At 40.0% G+C, this 18,708-nt stretch overlaps 1 protein-coding gene and 1 pseudogene across 2 annotated transcripts in view; one reads left to right on the top strand and one right to left on the bottom strand.

Annotated features, from left to right (window-relative positions):
* Positions 1-18,708, top strand: part of C5H4orf19 (chromosome 5 C4orf19 homolog) — an 83,419-nt gene that overhangs the window by 36,537 nt on the left and 28,174 nt on the right. The window contains exon 2 of one of the 2 annotated variants that reach the window (XM_059924146.1): positions 17,580-17,648. The exons of the other annotated variant lie outside the window; for it this stretch is intronic. The gene's annotated coding sequence lies outside the window, so the exon portion shown is untranslated. The remainder of the gene's footprint in view (positions 1-17,579; positions 17,649-18,708) is intronic. 2 annotated transcript variants of the gene reach the window in all.
* Positions 835-2,215, bottom strand: LOC132366249 (large ribosomal subunit protein eL39-like; annotated as a pseudogene).

Below are 18,708 nucleotides of genomic sequence, written 5' to 3'. Positions count from 1 at the left end.
TTTTTGTTTTTGGGTTTTTTTGGATACATACCCAGGAGTGGAATTGCTGGAGCATATGGTAGTTCTGTTTTTAGTTTTTTGAGGAACCTCTATACTGTTCTCCATAGTGGCTGTACCAAGTTAAATTCCCACCAACAGTGTACGAGTGTTCCCTTTTCTCCACATCTTCTCCAACAGTTGTTATTTGTAGATTTTTTGATGATAGCCATTCTGACAGGTGTGAGGTGATATCTCATAGTTGTTTTGACTTGTATGTCTCTAATAATTAGTGATCTTGAGCATCTTTTCATGTGCCTGTTATGTCATCTTTGGAAAAACGTCAGTGTGTGTTTCTTTATAAATGTATTACAGAACAAGATCTAACAAGAGTCTAATACATACCATAGTTATGAGCATAAACAATGTTTTGAGATCTACAACAGCTCTAATATAATATGAAAATATCTGCTTTCTATTAGAGGCAAAAGTCACAGGAACTGCCAATGATGCTGTGGTTTGATGCCTACATTCAGAATTGAAGAAAATAGTAAATTTAAGTTAGAGGTTAGGTAAGAAGGAGAAGTGACTTTTACTCATTTAAGTTCACAGATGCCGTGAACCCTATTTAGGAGCTCCTTGAGGCTCTGCACACCGCAGCTTAAAAAACTCCTGCATTTGAGGAGATTGCCATCACACACACGCACACACACACAAATTTATCTACATGTATATCCATCCTTCCTTCCCTCCTGATACAAGAGTAGACGTCCCTCTCAATCAGAGTTCACTTGCAGGAAGCAGAAGTTACGTTAGCTATGTCAAGCAAAAGGAAATTTAATACAGGGAATTGAATGCTTACAGTATCCCTGGAAAGGCTTGAGTAGCAGGCTCAATAACACTAAAAACAAAAACAACAACAAAAAGCCACCACAGAACTAACCCTTCCAGGCAGCTGCCTCCTCTTACACAACCAAATAGAGGGGGAGTTGGAAATGATGGGTGGAACACCGCCTTAGCTGGGATTAGCTGGTGAGCTGCTACAAGTGATGGCCCTAGAGTCACACCATGCCTCATGGATCTGCACAGACAGAAAAACAAACGCCCCCCATTCTGCCTCTTGACATCCACAAAGCACCAGGATGCTGGAACACTGCTAACGTGCTAACAGAAAACCCAGCATGTCCCTGTGGGGCTTGCCAGTAGAAAGAGCAGGAGTAGCCAAAGTACAACCTGTCCCTCCCTTTCTTCTGGCTTTTTCATCTTGCATAGGATTGTCTGAATCTAAGTCGGTATGGGAACGCTTTTCTCATTTCTAGCTTCTGCGGAACAGGAAGACACATAAAATGAAGACAGTGAGCACAGGTCCGCCTTATTCCCCACCATCTCCTATCTGAGGCTGATTAATCCTTCCTTGTTCCCTCCTGCCTGCTAACAGACCTTGCTCAAACCATGATCCTGTCTCTTACCTCTGTCTTCAATTCCTCCCTTTCTTCCAACTGTCTTCTACTATCATATCCAAATAACTTGAAAACTCCCAACTTAAGCAAACTTTCCATTAATCCTACTTTCTTCTTTCTCGCTCTCTCTCACCTTCCATTCACAGCCCATTTCCTTCTAAGGGTTTTTATGCCTAATGTTTCCACTTCCTCACCTCCTACTACTGGTTAACCCATAGCAATCTAGCTTCCAGATTCACCACTGTACCAAAACTGCCTTTGCCAAGGTCACCAGTTACCTTTCTTGGTAACTTCTTGGGGCTAAACCTGAGAGGCATTTACAGTCCTTTGCTTACTGGACCCTTGAGTGTCATTTAACACTACTGGTCAATCCTTGCTCCCTGAAACTCTTTACCTGCTTTATTACCACACTCACTTCTATTTATGTATTTGTTTGTTTTTCAAATAAAAGTTTTCATATATTTATTACTGAACCAACCAACTAGTACAGGAGCATAGAAATATCATTTTCCCAGTAAGACTTGTCCAACTGTCCAGATAATGGTGATTTTTTTTCAGCTTGATTTAGAAAGATGCTAATGACTTTGATACAGCATAAATGGTGCCATGTCATGTGCAATTCCATATAGACCCAGCTTGGTCTTTCTCCAGTGTCTCCTTTTGGAATCGTATCTGGTTTTACTACCAGTTTTCATCTGGAACCATTGCAGAATGGGACAGTTCTGCTTTTGTTTCTTGGCCAGAAATTACCTGATCTTGAAAGTCTCATAAGAAGACATGGCAAGGAATGGAGTTAACCCTCTATTTTTTTTCCTACCCACTGGCTGCAATTTATTAATCTCCTTTGTAGTTTTTTTTTTCTTCTTCTTTTTTTTACATTAAGCAGTGTTCATCAGGATTCATTCTTTTCTTTAACACTACATACTTAGTGCCTCTATTTTGTTATTCAGTCTCATGGCCCTATTTATTAGCTATATTGGTAATGACTCTGAAATCTTTATATTGAGCCCAAAGCTTTCTTCTGAGTTTCTGGCCAATATATACTACTGCCAACAGAATACCTCCCTTTGAATGTTCATCAACCACCTTAGGTACAGAATACACCAAAGCAAAATCTTCTACCCACCCCCAAACCTGCACCTCCTTATTCCTATCACCCAGAGATAGGATGACCATCCATCCTATTTGCCCAAAACGCTTCTAGTTGAAACCTGTTGTTCTTGCATAATTAGTATAAGTGCTGCCTTTATCCTCAAAAGTGACACAATCAGTGTTGAACTAGAAAGCTTGCATTAAAACTCCATCTGGGTACCACTTCAGGTAAATAATGCCTTTTAAAAAGGAGGATAAAAAGAGAATATTTTCTCTCATGAGGAGAATTTTTAAAACACAACATATACCTTGCAACATGCTGGAGAAATTTTAAAACAAAGCAAAAAGTAAAAGCAGAAGTCTGAAAATAAAGGAAACAACCAGGAGACATTAAGAAAATGGCAAAATAAGACGAGAGGAGAGAGTCAGTGCATACCATAAATGTAAGTAGTTTAAGCTTCTCTATTAAAAGGCACAGACTCTTAGGTTGGGTCAGAAAAGAAGTAAAGTCAATTGCTGTTCACCCAGAATAATGTGACAAACAAAATAAACAATAAAAGGAAAGGCCAAGATAAGGCAAACGAATGAAACAGAGAGAAATCAGGGGCTGCATACTAATATCAGAAAAAAATACATTCAAAGAGAAAGAAACATAAAATAATAAATATGATCTTTCAATTTTTGATCTAGGGTATAGTTTCCAACAAAAAATAAAATTATGATTTTGTATGCCAAATAACTCAGCTTCTTCAAATACAAGCAAAAAGTATAGATAAAAAAGAAATTGAAAAAGGCAAATGTGGAGGAAGAATTTAACACAACTCTCCCAGTATTCCACAGTATTCCCTGAATCTGCAGGATAGACATAATTTTTAACATCATGCTTATTAATTATTTCCAAAATGTGCTTTAGAAGAATATTCCCATCCAGCATCATATGATACCTGCTCTCTTTATGTAGCTTATCATTGTAGTCTAAAATAAAATCTATTATGCAAATACTGCCAATAAATATATTTCATGGTTTAAAAAAAAATCTGATCCAATTTAGACAAATCATAAGCTAAACCTACTGCCTACCCCAAGATGACTTTTTTCATTTAAGTATATTCCCTTTGACTATATATGTGGTGATTCGTTGATAATAAATCTTACATTACACTTCATATACATACCCTGTTTTTTTTTTTCACTTAGTCTCATACCCTACTTTTTTTAAACTTAGTGTTACTTTCTTTTTCCAACTTATGAATATATCATAATTTGTTTAAGGATAATTCTAAGTGGAGCACCCTTTTTAAAAGATCTTTATTCATCGGACTTCCCTGGTGGTGCAGTGGTTGAGAGTCTGCCTGCCAATGCAGGGGACACGGGTTCGAGCCCTGGTCCAGAAAGATCCCACATGCCGCGGAGCAGCTAGGCCTGCGCGCCACAACTACTGAAGCCTACATGCCTAGAGCCCGTGCTCCGCAACAGGAGAAGCCACTGCAGTGAGAAGCCCACACACCACAACGAGCGGGTGCCCCCGCTCACCGCAACTAGAGAGAGCCCATGCACAGCAATGAAGACCCAACACAGCCAAAAATAAATAAATAAATAAATAAATCTTTGCTCATACCTCTCTGATTCTCTGATTACATTCTTTGTTTAGGCTCCAAGGACTATAATTTTTGGAGCAAAAATTACTGATATTTTAAAGACTTTTTAACACTGGCTGTTATCATTAAACAAAAAGTTCAACTTACTTGACAAAAGTATTATACAGTTATTTGCGTTTACTTATTTCTGTAGTTGAATAATTTTTCATGTTCATTGGCTTTAGTATTTATTCATTTCTTAATTGGTTGGCCATGTCCTTTGTTATTTTTTTATTGATGTCTTTAATAAATGTCCTGTTGAATTATGAACCCTTTTAAAGTTAAAGATAGTAACCCTTTATCATCTGTGTCATAAGTGTTGTTCCATTTGATCTTTGCAGTTTTTCACCTCTTAAGGTGAAAAATATTTACTTTTTATGTAATCTGTTAATCTTTTACTTGTGTTTCTTCCAGACCTTTAGTAACTGAAAAGCCCTTCCTTATTCTTCAATTAGATAAATATTCACTTGTATTTCCCTCCAAATATTTTTATTCTCATTTAATTCAGGATCTAACTTTTCCCTAATAACCTGCTGTCCTACCACCATTTATGAAATGATTATAAAAATCCACAGGATCTTACATGTAGAAAAGCCTAAAGATTACACATTCACACACACAAATTATAACTAATATGGAATTCAGTGAAGTCACAGGATATAGAATCAACTTAAAAAAATCAGTTGCATTTCTATGTGCTAACAACAAACTATCCAAAAAGGAAATTAAGAAAACAATCCCAGTTAAAGTAGCAGCAAAAAAATAAAATACTTTATTTTTATAGGAATAAGTTTAACCAAGAAGGTGAAAGACCTGTACACTGAAAACTACAAAACATTGTTGAAAGAAATAAAGAAGACAGAAATAAACAGAAAGACAGCTCATGTTCATGGATTGGAAGACTTAATATTGTTAAAGTGTCCATACTACCCAATATGATCTACAGATTCAATGCAATGTCTGTCAAAATCTCAATGGCATTTTTTTACAGAAAAAGAAAAAACAATCCTAAAATTCATTCAGAACCACAAAAGACCCAGAATAGCCAAAGCAAACTTGAGACAGAAAAAGCTTGAGGTATCACACTTTCTGATTTCAAAATGTATTAGAAAGCTACAGTAACTAAAACAGTATGGTACTGGCATAAAAACAGACATATAGACTAATGGAACAGAATAAAAAGTCCAGAAATAAGTTTATAAATATATGGTGTCTTAGTCCATCCAGGCTGCTATAACAGAATACCATAGAATGGGTGGCTTATAACAACAGTAATTTATTTCTCACAGTTCTGGAGGCTGGGAAATACAAGATCAAGGTGTTGGGATTCAGTATTTGGTGAGATCTCACTTCCTGGTTCATAAAGAGCTGTCTTCTTGCCATAACCTCATGTGGCATAAGGGGCAAGAGAGCTTTCTGTGGTCTCTTTTATAAAGGCACTAATCCCATTCATTAGGGCATACAGACCTATAGTCTACAGCATAAGTTCAACTGATCTTTGACAAGGGTGCCAAGAGTACACAATGAGGAAAAGACAGTTGGGAAAACTGGATATCCACATACAAAAGAACGAAATTGGACCCTTATCTTAAACCATACACAAAAATCAACTCATAATGGACTAAAGATGTAAACCTAAGACCTGAAACGATAAAACTCCAAAAAGAAAACATAACAGAAAACCTTCATGACATTGATCTTGACGACAATTTCTGGGATCTTACACCAAAAGCACAAGAAACAAAAGCAAAACTAGACAAATGGGACTACCTCAAGCTAAAAACCTGCATGGGGGACTTCCCTGGTGGTCCAGTGGTTAAGAATCCGCCTTCCAATGTAGGGGACACGGATTCGATCCCTGGTCGGGGAACTAAGATCCCACATGCTGCAGGTCAACTAAGCCACAGCTACTGAGCCTGCACGCCACAACTAGAGAGAAACCCACGCGCCACAACGAAAGATCCCGCGTGCTGCAGTGAAGATCCTGCATACTGTAACTAAGACCCAACACAGCCAAAAATAAAATTAATTAATATTTAAAAATTTTTTTAAATAATAAATAAAAGCTGCATAGCAAAAGAAATGACAGAGAGAAAGGCAACCTATGAAATGGGAGAAAATATTTGCAAACCATAAATCTGATAAGGAATTCATATTCTTTGGGGTTTTTTTAAGTAAAATAGCTCACAACTAAACAGTACTACTTCTGTAGGATGACAGTCTTCTTTATTAATTTCTTTAAATGTAAATTACACATACTGTAATATGATACACTAACATTCCATTTAATATAGTGGTTTAACCTATAAAAGTTTTAGTATAAACAGAAAAATGACTGCGAAAAATAAGATTGCATTCTTAGATGAGAGAATTGTGGGTGACTATAAGGTATGGTTATATAACTTTTGACTATGAGAAGCATATCAATGTATTTTTTTTTTCGTTTTAAATTCAACAAACGAGCTCCTTCTCTGTATGCCAGATATTGTTGAGGACCTGGGATAACAAAAAAGGATGAGGGCCTATCCTTAAACCAGTCCTTGGACTCCTTGACTTGGCAGTAGTACAGAGTTTGTCCATCCCCTCCAGAGTGCCAAATACATCTGGCAACCAAAGGAAAGCTTCAGCGTCAGATACTAAATGGTAGTGCAAATGAATGTAACCTGAGATTTTGCCAAACAAGCTTACTATGGTCAGTGAGCAGTAGGTTCCTTGACTTTTTGAGATTGACTTGACCAAATCTGTCATGGGAAAGTCTCTCCTCTTAGAGCTTCCATTATCCTGAACACCAGGTTACATAAATAAAGACCAGGTTAAAGAGAGAGAGAGAGAGCCCATGCAAGTGCACGCCAACCATGAATCCAAGACCCCTATAAATCAGTTACATTCTTTGCATCTATTTTTAGAGAAGATATATCAAGGCACTGTTTTCAGTGTTCTACGGGTGTTAACACGTATACTTCTAACAGCTACATGGAATATATATTTATGGACGAAGAATTCAGGGCATAGAGAGATTAAGTGATTTACCAGTCACCAAGCTAGGAAGAAATCACCTTCACAATCCTCGTATTTCTCTTTAATTCAAAGTTCCATACCCGGCCCTCCCCATTTTAGTGTTGGTTTTGTTGAAGGACTCGCCATGTTCTTCCTTGGCACATGCTAGAGAGGATGCGAGTGACTTAGCTATGCTACCAAGATTAACATTGACTTGAGCACAAATCTCCACCAGAGTATGTAGCACTTTCCTTTTTCTCCCCACCCCCCAAGTTCTCAAGCCAAGTTTAACTCCCTGAGATGGACAAATATTAACTTTGAGGTCCTCATCACAGTGCGTGCGTCACAGGCCAGAGTCTAACCAGCAGGGAACTTTAGTCTCTTCCTGTGTCTCCTCTCACATGGACAGAGGAAGACAGAAATGCAGCCTCAGGTGTTTTTCTACAAATCGGTAGATGGTTGAGCCGCCTTGTTCTCTTTCATTTGGTAGTATCGGATTGTGTCTTTGCAGATATGTGGATAATACATACTAATTTTTAATGATCAAATAATCAAGGGAGTTCCACTATTGATTATCAGATCTCTGTATGTTTGTGTTCACAAGTCCAGAAAGGTACAAAGAGATACAAAAAACATACACGTGTAGAGGTCAAGGGACCGTAGCAGTTATGTAGTCCAAGCCTCTCAATTTATTAAAAAGGAAAGTAAACACCCAAAATATTATTTACCAAAATCGCATAGATGTTATTTTGAAAAAGCAGTCACATGTTAGCTCTCTATATACCATTACATTTTAAATTATTTTTTAAATTTTTCATCTAAGTTATATATAGCAGGGTACAATTTTTAAAACCTGCTCGTTCTACGAGGTTTCATACGAGAAAGAACAGGTCCCAGACCCCTGCTCCTCATTTCCCTCCCCAGAAAGACCACTTTCAACTCTGCCTCCATATGCCTAATGGCAAGTAAGTATTGCCACCTCCTGCTTTTTCAGTTTGAGGCACCGCACATTAACTTTCACCTTCGAACATGAGGACTTAGTTCTTTATTCTCCTGGTCTATACCATGTGCAATTGCCATCCTCACAGTATAGTTATATCTCAGTTTTGATTAGAAAAGTATTCAAAATTTACATTATTATGACTATATGTGCTATTCAGAAATGGGGCATATACTAAACGATTTTTTTCTTATCAGCACAACTTATCCCTGGAGTTAATAATTTTCTTTTTACTTGTTTATTTATTTTTATCTGTTTGGTGTGTGTGTGTGTGTGTGTGTGTGTGTGTGTGTTTTATGTACTTAACATTCATTCAGTACTGAAATATTTGCCAGTTGTCTAGATATTCCCTGAAGGTGTTTCATGATTCTATCAGTTTCATATCGGGTGTTATGTCAATTATGTCAGTTTCATGGGTCTGAAGAAGTCTGTCTCAGAAACTGCTGACCTGCTCATCCAGACGGGTTGCCCCCTTTGCCTGGTTATCTGAGGTCTTCTGCATTACCATCCACAGAGTCCCTTTACTTCTCTCCTGTGTCAGAGCTATCTCCTAGACCTCACAGCTTTTTTTTTTTTTTTTCTTCCTTGTTTTATTCCTTCATTTTCATGGACCACATCCTACAGTAGCTCCCTAAGAAAAAGCATATGGAGGTTTAAAGTTATGTAAGAACTTGCCTGTCTAAAATGTCTGTATTCTATCAATACCTCACTTGACTGATAGCATGATTGCATAGAGAGTTCTCTGTTGGAAATTATTTTCAAGCAAATTTTTTTTCTTCAGAATTTTGAAAGATATTGCTCCATTGTTTCCTTAGTCACAGTATGGCTGTTGAAAAGTATTCTAATACCAACCACCGTTCCAATTCCCAGTCCTTTATACATATATAAAACTGTATTTTCTTCTCTGAAAGTTGGTTGAATATATTGAGAAATTTCACAATGATATTCCTCAGTGCCAGTTGTTTTTTTCTTTAATCCACTGCACTGGACACTCAGTGAGCCTTTTAAATCTAGAAAATCTACCCTCCAGTTTTGGGGAATTTTCTCGAATTATTTTGTTGATGTTTCTTCTTCTGTGGGTGTTTTGTTTTATTTTCTAGATCTCCTGGAATTCCTGGATTATTTATCTGCTTTTCTTATTCTTCCTCTCCTGTTACCTATTTCTTTGTCTTTTCACTCCAATTTCTTAATTTTAACTTAGATTCCTTCAATTGAAGTTTTTATTTATGCTGTCATGTTTTTAATTCCTAAGAGGTCTTTTTTTGTTCTCTGAATGCTCTTTTTTTAACAGTATCATTTTCTTGCTTCATGAGACAACGTATTTCTCTTATCTCTATGAGTTTTTTAATAATAAATTTTGAAATTTTCTTTTTACTCCACAGTTCCTGATCTCTCCGCATTGTTTTTTTTATTTTCTTCAGCTATTTGATAATCATTAGTGTTCTCAGATATAAGAGTAAGGAACTAAAAACTGAAGTTCCGAACAAGAATGTGAGGGTGGGGGGAAGGTTGCACTTATCGATGATGACTTTTGTTGTAATGAGCTGGCTGAGCCAGCTGTTAGGGAACTTCTAATGTCAGTGTCTTTAGGGCTTTCCTCACGTGTTGGCCACATCCTGTAAGAAAATACCTGCAAACTCTTGCCCAGCGGGTAAGGGCCTGGCTGCCAGTGTTTGTTTAGGAGATTGAGGGTGAGAAGTAGACTGGAGGAATCCTGGGATGCTTCGTGCCTATTTATTTACTCCATCCTCCTATCTTTATATGGTCCCCACCCTGAATATTGCCTGGACATCCCCTGTTTCAGAGACCCGAGGCACCTAGTGCTGCTAGAAGACAGGTGGATGAGTGGCCACGAACTCAGTGGCCCTGAGAAAGCTGACACAGAAGCTGGAAGCGGGACAGATGGGCCCCACCAGTTTTCAGGGCAGGGTCCTGCAAAGGCTCCAGGACCAGCAGCGGCAGGCGCCTCAGGCTGAGAGGAGGCTGAGGCCAGAATGGCAGGAGCGGCTGAACTTGGTTTAACAAGCAGCTGGTACCCTACCTCCTTTTGCCACTGCAAGCACCTGGGTGGCAGCATCCCCTCCACCTCAGCAGAAGCCTGGAAATTTATCCTGCGGTGAGGGCAAAAGAGAGGGCCGTGAATTTGAGAGGTGTGCCCTTCTGGCTTGGGGTCTTTCCTAAGGGTACAGTCAGGTGTCTGCCTGTGGCTTCAGTCACTGAGGCTTGACTGGCACTGGAGGATGTACTTCCAAGGTGGGTCAGGTGGGTTCCTCCCCACGGGGCATCTCCACTGCGCCAGTGTCCTCACAGCAGGGCAGCTGGCTTCCCTCAGAGTGAACCACCTGAGAGACTGTTACAGAAGCAATTATGCCTTCTCTAACCTAACGTTGACAGTCACACATCATCACTTCTGCCATGTTTTATTGAACACGCAGCCTTGATTCAGTGTGGGCAGAGGACTGCAATAGGATGTGATACCAGGAGGTGAGGATCATGGGGTCCCAGCTGGGAAGCTGGCTACCACACCTAAAACCATTGTGTGATGACTTCTCATCTTTTACTGCTTAGTGAAGAAAGGAGTATTTTTAATGAAATGAAGGTTAAATAGATACCCTCTTCTGAAGTGTATCTAAGGCAAATGACTGAGGTGATATTGAGAGAGGCCAAAGCAGTAATCCCCCATGGAGAGCCCAAGAAGAGTGAATGAGCACAGTGGGTTCCAGAAGAGGGTGAGGAAGGACCCTGGGTATAGAAAAGGAAGGAAAGGAAGGGAAAGGCCAAAGGACTTCAGCCTCTCTGATGATTCAAGGCATCCAGATTTAAGTTGGAGTAATTATAGGCACCACAGTTACAATTCCGAAATTTGTTCAGTCCAAAGAAACTAAAACAGGAGAATAGAGAGAAAGAGATTATTCATTTCAATTCTATAAACATTTGTGTGTTTCCTCTGGGATAGGAAAATAACATAGACATAACATAAAATAACATCAACATAAAATATTTACTGTTACAAGTTATCCTTTGGGTCTGTGCTAAAACTCTCCAATTATAAGTTTCCCTTCACTTTTGTGTGTGTGTGTTTTTTTTGTATTTCCTGAGCAGAGATGAAATAGTGATTTGGGGAGCCAGGTAATTATCTTTCATATACTCAAGAAATCTGATTGTGACCTGGCTTGCTCGTCTTTCACTCACATTTGAAAAGTGCTTCTCTATGAGAGAGGAAGCAGCTTCATGACAGATCCATGTGTGCCCAGAAAAGGAGTCTTTTACAGTGATCCTGCCACCATCTTAACAATAAACAGTTATATTCCAGGCATTATTTTAGGACCTTTGTATGCCTTATCTCTAATCCTTATAATCGCACTAGAAACAGCATCATCCCCATTCTACAGGTGAGGAAACTGAGTAATGTCTCGGAGTCATGTGACTGTGCTGAAGTCATTTCCTCCCTCCCTAAGTGTTAATACTCTACTGAGAACCTAATGCCCAACATCCCACCCCTGGAGATTGATTAACTCCCAGCAGGGGAAGTTGGGCCTGGGGTCACTGCTAATTGGAGGTTAGTGGTGTGTGCCTGAGGGAAAATTGTCTGAGAAGTGCGTCTACCCTTCAGGCCAGAACCCTGAAACCTTGCGCTGGAGCCACCAGGACTGGCTGAGGAATTTTGGAATTTCAGAAATGTTGTGAGGTGATACGAAAAGTTAAATTCTATTAAAGTAAAAACAAAGTTAATACATACTCAAAACTCATCACTTCCTAATTATTTTACTGTTTTCTGTGTTCTCGAGGGTATTTACATCTATCGTATCTGTGTGGTAGAAACACTCCGTAATGGTGCAAAACCATACATCTCTCCAGCTTTGTGTTCAGGGATCTAACATTGCTAGCTTGAAATCAGCCATGACAGAAGCATTTACACCATGGAAAGTGGCGAATGCTATAAAGTCTGGCTTGATTTAATATTTGGTTGCTTGACGACACTTAAGACTATGATGAAGAAAATGTTAATGCAAGTTAAACGTAAAGGTTTGCTGAGTCTGTAGCTTTTACATGAGGATAACCCAAAAAATTCCTGGAGGAAGTTTTCTTCCAGTATTTAAAAGCTGTTGTCTGATTCAGCAAAGAACTAGTCATTAACAACCAAGCGAAATTCCAAGAAATGTGTTCCTATTTTCACTTTTGTCTAACTTATTAACTCAAATGAAAATATCAACTAACATTCAAATCAAATCTATGCTTACTGGCAAAAGAGTCTGGCAAAACTCAGTTAAAGCATTCTGTGAAAATAAGTTGTCCCTATGGAATTCGTTATAAAAAGAAACTATTGGGGTTTTTGTTATTACTTATAAACTGTGTGCTACACATGCTTTATTTATAATAAACGTTTTTTTTTCTGTAGAACCAGTTGTTAAACATTGCCAGTGCACCACTGCCTGTGGGGTATAATTGATCTACAAATCTTGCACCTGCTAGAACCGCAGAGCAAAATTCTTGCATTCCCCCAAAGCACTGGCACAATTTTGAACATAGTTGAAATAGGAATACAATTTTTTATCCCATTGTTAAAAAAGAGACGCTAAAAAGCATGCCAACTTCTTCTGGTGTTAAATTTTCTACATTAGTCCACCAGCGAGAGGGAATGCTGTCAGGAAATCTTCAGACTACCCCAAAGCAGGTTACAGATAAATGTCTCCTCATGGATTTTGTTGCCATGCATACATGTACCTTTTTTTTTCTAATGAAGATTGTAGCATCCTTTTCCAGCTATCTCTGGCTTAAGCAGCAGTATTTCTTCCCCCAAAGACAGTAAGTTAATACACTTTATGTATTACTATATCAGGCTAAGAAAACATTAAGGATTGAAAATTTGGGAATTTAAGCCAGTCTGATATTTACTTAGTTGAGTGAATTAAAAGTAGGTTAAGAGCTTATCAATTTCTGGTTTTGTTTTCCTTCTACCCTGTACCACTCTCTAGAAATACTCTAGAAATCTGTGGATTGTTATGCATATTTTTATATGCTCAGTTACTTAAATCTACTTTAATTGGTGTTGGACTGTTTCCACAAACTGAGTTTTCCATGTTGCACTCCACACTGTGGGAAGTGGGGCTGGCTGTTGATTTTAGCTTACAAATAAGCAAATTTCCTTTGACCAAATTTTTCATTTTCTTTGAGCAAACTTTAATATGCAAAATTTTGAAAACTGCCATCCTTCCTACCTTAATCTTATGGACATCTAATATTTATTAATGAAAAAAAATGAAGGAAGGAAAAAAACAATAGCTAGGGACACTTTCAATATTTTCTGGAAAATTGCTTACATACGATTAAGAATGCTTAAGTGGGAGAGATAAAAATAATAACTGGGCAAGATATATCTGACTCAGGTTTGTACAGGCATCTTGATGGAGACAGATGATGTCTGCAGAGTTCTTGGTTCCCTTAGAAAAGTAGGTGGATTGCCAAGTAATGGTGGGAAATACTGACAGTGCACGTTTTCTGGGTGATTATTAGGCAGCATTTTTTTCTGGTTTTGATGTTAAGAATATGTCAGGTTCTTTATTTTCTTGGGATGTCCATTTTACCTAACTTATCAGAACTGATAACTGAAAGGAAACCTTGAGGAAGTTTTTGATCTCTTGGGATTTTGTTGTTCGTTGGAAGAGAAGCAATGTTGGTTTTTGGTATTTGTGTGTGTGTGTATCAGTGGCATTTAAGGAAGCAAGATGAAATAGGTAGTCCGTACAGAAGTACCTGTCTTTTTTTTTTTTTTTTTTTTTTTTTAACTTTTGAAGATCACTGGTCCAAGAAACATACAATTTAAATCCAAGGTCATTTGGCTGCAGTCTGAGCAGAATAGATAGATAATGCTTTTCCTGGAGGATGAGTGCACACACTGATGTTATAGCATCATGAAGTCTAGGAACTTAAGTCACAAGAAACCATGTCCAGGAAGCTCCTGGGAATCCATTCTAGTGTGGCCACAGTTGGGGTGTCTTCTGAACCTCGAAACCATTCCTTGAATTCATCTCCTTTTAATCAAACCATACTGCCCTGGATCTAGTAATATGAGGCCAAACGTTTAGGGCCAGCTGGTGAACAAATACATATTGAGCTTCCAATACATGCCTGGTGCTGGATTGAGCACCAGGCAGTTTCCTTATGCGATTTACATTCTAGCACAGAACAGCCTTAGAAGTGGGTGAAAATTCTTTCCTTTATTCATCTAAAATCAGTCGAATGTTTGTCAAGCACTCTGCTACACACTAAGGATGCAACTGTGAAAAATTCAGACTCCCTTGTATGCGAGGTATGGCAGGTACTGTGGGAGTTCAGAACCAGGACCACTAGTCCAGCCTGGGGGATCCAGGACACTTTTATTTCTGGAAGAGGCCGAGATGTAGTGAGAAGTCAGAGTCAGCCAGATAACATGAAGAGGGCTTTCCAGGGAGGAGAGAGCTCAGGGCAGTCCCAGTAAAAACTCCCAAAGTGTGAAAGAACTGAGGATTTCTCCTCATTACCCATCCCACCACTGTTTGGGGGAGTTTTGCAGATGGGGCACGGGGGCCACAGTGATACCAAGAGCAGGAGAGGGAGGAACAGGAAGTGGGAAGGGGTGTCGGAAGCAGATTCCAGTGTCCCTTTTCCCCTCCCTCTGGGTCTTCCCTGAAGTGCCCTCCCACCTCTGTCCAACTCTGCTTGTTTTCCTGATCTTCTTTTAGGTCTGCCATGGGTGCCTGGTCAAAGATCAGAAAATCACTTCATTTTGATTCCACATTTGCTGTGAACTAAAAATCAGTATTTCAGCACATGTGCTTTTTCTCACAGTAACTCTGAGAGATAGGAAAGGGACATCATCATCGCCACTTTATGAAGGAGGACACTGGTGTCCTCTGCGTGAGTGACTTTTCTGGGTCCGCAGTTAAATGTGGCAGTGCCAAGACTGGAGCCACATATCCTGGGACTTTGGGTCCCAGTCAACAGAATGTGGCAGCTTCAGGGTCAGTCAGAGCTCAAATATTGGTGCTCCCACTAGCTCACTAGAGGATAAAAGGCAGATTGCTGAACCTCTTTAACCTTTGCTTTCTCCCCTAATAAATGGGCTTAAAAATAGTATCTACCTCCTAAGGTGGTTTTGAGGGTTAAATGAGATAATGTACATAAAGTGCTTGATGCGTAGTAAGTACTCAGTAAATATTATAATTCCATTATGAATAATAGGTACTAAATCAGATTCTGTGGTTACAAAATTGAATGAAACACAGCACCAGCCAGAGAGACAGACATCTACATAACTGACCACAAGGCCAAGGGATAGACTCTAAGTAAGCAGTTGGCATAGATGGTTCCATTTGGAGATGGGGACCAGGGGTCCAAAAGGCTCCACAGAGCAGATCGTAATGGCACTTTGACCGAGGAAGTAGAATTTGACTCGCCTTGAAAAGGTGAGCCCAGCTAATGAGACACAATTGTATTAGTTATCTGTTGCTGTGTAACAAAGTACCCCCTCCCCACCCCCTGCATTAGCAGCTTAAAACAGCAAACATTTGTTATCTCACAGGAACCCAGGCACAGTTTAACAGGGCACCTCTGGTTCAAGGTCTCTCGTGGGGTTATAGTCAAGCTGTTGGCCAGGGCCGTGTTCATCTCCAGGCTGCATATGAGCTAGAGAACCTGCTTCCAAGCTCACTCAGGTGCCCACTGGCAGGCCTCCAAAGACCCACTGCCAAGATCACTCACATGGTTCTGGCATGGCTTCGTTCCTCCTCATCTACTTTGTTCATCCTGTAGAGCCAGAGTCAGCACTTTTTCTGTAGAGGGCCAGAGAGTAAATATTTTAGGCTTTGTGGGTCATACGACATCTGTTGCAACTACTCAACACTGCTGTGTAGCTCTAAAGCAGCCATAGACAACTCATAAATGAATGGGCATAACTGTATTCCAGTAAAACTCTACTTAGCAAAAACAGGTGGCCTGACCCCTGCTCTAGATCTCTACAAGGACAGCAGCATGGTGTAGCAAAAATAATACTGGCAGGGGACTTCCCTGGTGGTCCAGTAGTTAAGAATCCGCTTTCCAATTCAGGGGACGCTGGTTCGATCCCTGATTAGGGATCTACAGGAGGAACAAACTAAGATCCCACGTGCCGCAGGACAACTAAGCCTGCACGCCACAACTACTGAGCCCATGTGCTCTGAAGCCCGCGTGCCACAACTAGAGAGCCCACGTGCCACAACTAGAGAGCCCACGTGCCACAACTACTGAGCCCATGTGCTCTGGAGCCTGCGAGCCACAACTAGAGAGCCCGCGCACCACAACAAAAGACCCCTTATGCCGCAACGAAGATCCCACGTGCCACAACTAAGACCTGACGTAGCCAAATAAATAAATAAATAAATAAATAAATGTATTTTTTTAATAAATTAAAAAAAATAATACTGGCAGTCACAGCCTCTCAGGGCTGCAGTTCCCAATCTGTAACACATGTGGGCTAGAGTAATATTTTCTCGGGGCCTTCCCACCCCAAAATGCTGTGACTCTAACTTTAATCTTTATTCACAGCAGTTTAATAGCCATTTATTTGTTCTTATTGTCTCTCTCTACTAAGACTAGTAGCTTAGCCAGGGTGTCAAAACACTTCACAAATCTCACTGTAGAATGGGAGAAATTTAGCGAGGGACAGCTTAATTGACACGTTCAAGTCCCTCCTTTAATACATGTAGTCTCAGTCAGTCGTGGCGTGGCTGGCCAGCTTGGGGCAGAGAGTGATGGCCTCTTGGCAGCAGGGCCCTTGCCTGCCTACACAAGAAAAGAGAGGCCCAGGAGCTGGAGGACCATTAGCATCATAATAAAATCTGCTGGTGATTGATTGCTTACCTGTGCCAATACCATGTATGTAATCCATGGAATAACAGCTCTTAGGTTCTTAAGATGCATATACTTAAGGAATCACAAATAGTGGAGTCTCTACAACAGGTACATGAGAGTTGACTCCCTGCCCCTGAAAATGTCCCTTGAAGTAATTGCACAGAAACCTGTCCCTAACTTTTCTTTTTTGCATTACACTTACAGTTAATATACAACCTGGTTTTTCTAGAACAACCATAATGTCAGATCAAGGTCACTCAGAGGTTGAAAGAGGCCTGGATTACTTTGTTGTTGTTGTTTTCAAGGCTATTGATATATTAAAGAAGTAAAATAATGACAAAGCAGGATTATGAAAATTGAAGGATATTTTAAATGCTTATCTGTACAAATTTGCAATATTGCACACATGCATAAAGGTGATTAAATTTTCCTATTCTCAAGGTAAAGTATTACTTCATAGGGAACTGCTGGTGATTTACTACGGAAACGTGGGGCTGAAGTTCAAAGCTGTGTGATGAACATTGTTTTCTTTCAATCCTGTCCGTGTAGCTCTGGGCGTATATTTGGAGATACTCGTCAAGAGTCTACATTGAGGCCCTTCATGAATGGGAAGCCCAGGTTAGTTGACCTCCTGTGTCCCATATTCCCACATTTCCTACCTGCCCCCATGATGATAGGCTTGATGACATGAATCCTGTCATACTGAAGACTTTATGGTGTGAATAAAAAAGCTTGAACTTTGAATCCTGGCTCCACCATTTACTAGTTGTGTAACCTTATATGAGTTAGTTAAGCTTGCTAAACCAGTCTCCATATTCATAAGATGGAGCTTGTAATGCTTATGTCACAGAGTTGCTGGGAAGAAAATGAAATAATGAGTGTCAAGTACCAAACACATACTGGATATTCAAGTGTCAGATACCATCACTACCACCACCACCACCACACACACACACACACACACACATACACATACATACCAGATCCAGAGCCCAAGTTTGGGTTTTGAACATCTGTTGAGTGTAACTACACTGCCTTCCTGGGCCCAGTGAAGAGTCCTATGCCCACAACTTCCCTGAGCTCCCGTTCACAAGTGAACTGACAGCCCCACAGCTGCGGTGACTTGGCCCCCAGGCTCTGCCTCCATTTCATCCCCTCACCTGCCCTTGGTAAATGAAGGTGTGAGAGACAGCATGCAGCTCTGAGACACACTTCTTAGGCCACTTATGTGAGAAAACTGAGACGGAATGGGACTTTATAAGTAGAAAAGGTAATATCCAAAGGGCATTGGAGCACCTACAGTTTACAGGATGACTGTCAGCCGTTTCTCCTGGGGTCTCTGCTGTTAAGAGGGACGCACCTTAAGCCTCTGCCTGGGAAGAGCTTGTGCCGCAAAGAGAGAGAAAAAAAGATTAACTTAATAGAAGTTAAAAATTTGGGTCTGATTCCCTGGCATCTATCGTTCAGGGTCTTTAAGTGTTCGGGAAAAGAGGATTTCTGCCTGTATAGGTAATTGCTGGGCAGGTTTCCCTTGGTCTTTTACCTGTCTAGAGCTCTGAATTTGAAGAGCGGTGATGCCTTACAGATCCAGCATTTCCTGGTTTATGGTGGAGAAACAGCCTCCTGACTGTCTCTAACGACTGGGTCCTCTAGATCATCTTTACTTTGTAGCAGAAGA

This window comes from Balaenoptera ricei, chromosome 5, assembly GCF_028023285.1.
Source record: "Balaenoptera ricei isolate mBalRic1 chromosome 5, mBalRic1.hap2, whole genome shotgun sequence".
Classification (NCBI taxonomy): Eukaryota; Metazoa; Chordata; class Mammalia; order Artiodactyla; family Balaenopteridae; genus Balaenoptera; species Balaenoptera ricei.
Note: the sequence above shows the minus strand (reverse complement) of the source record. Positions and strands in the feature narration are given on the sequence as shown.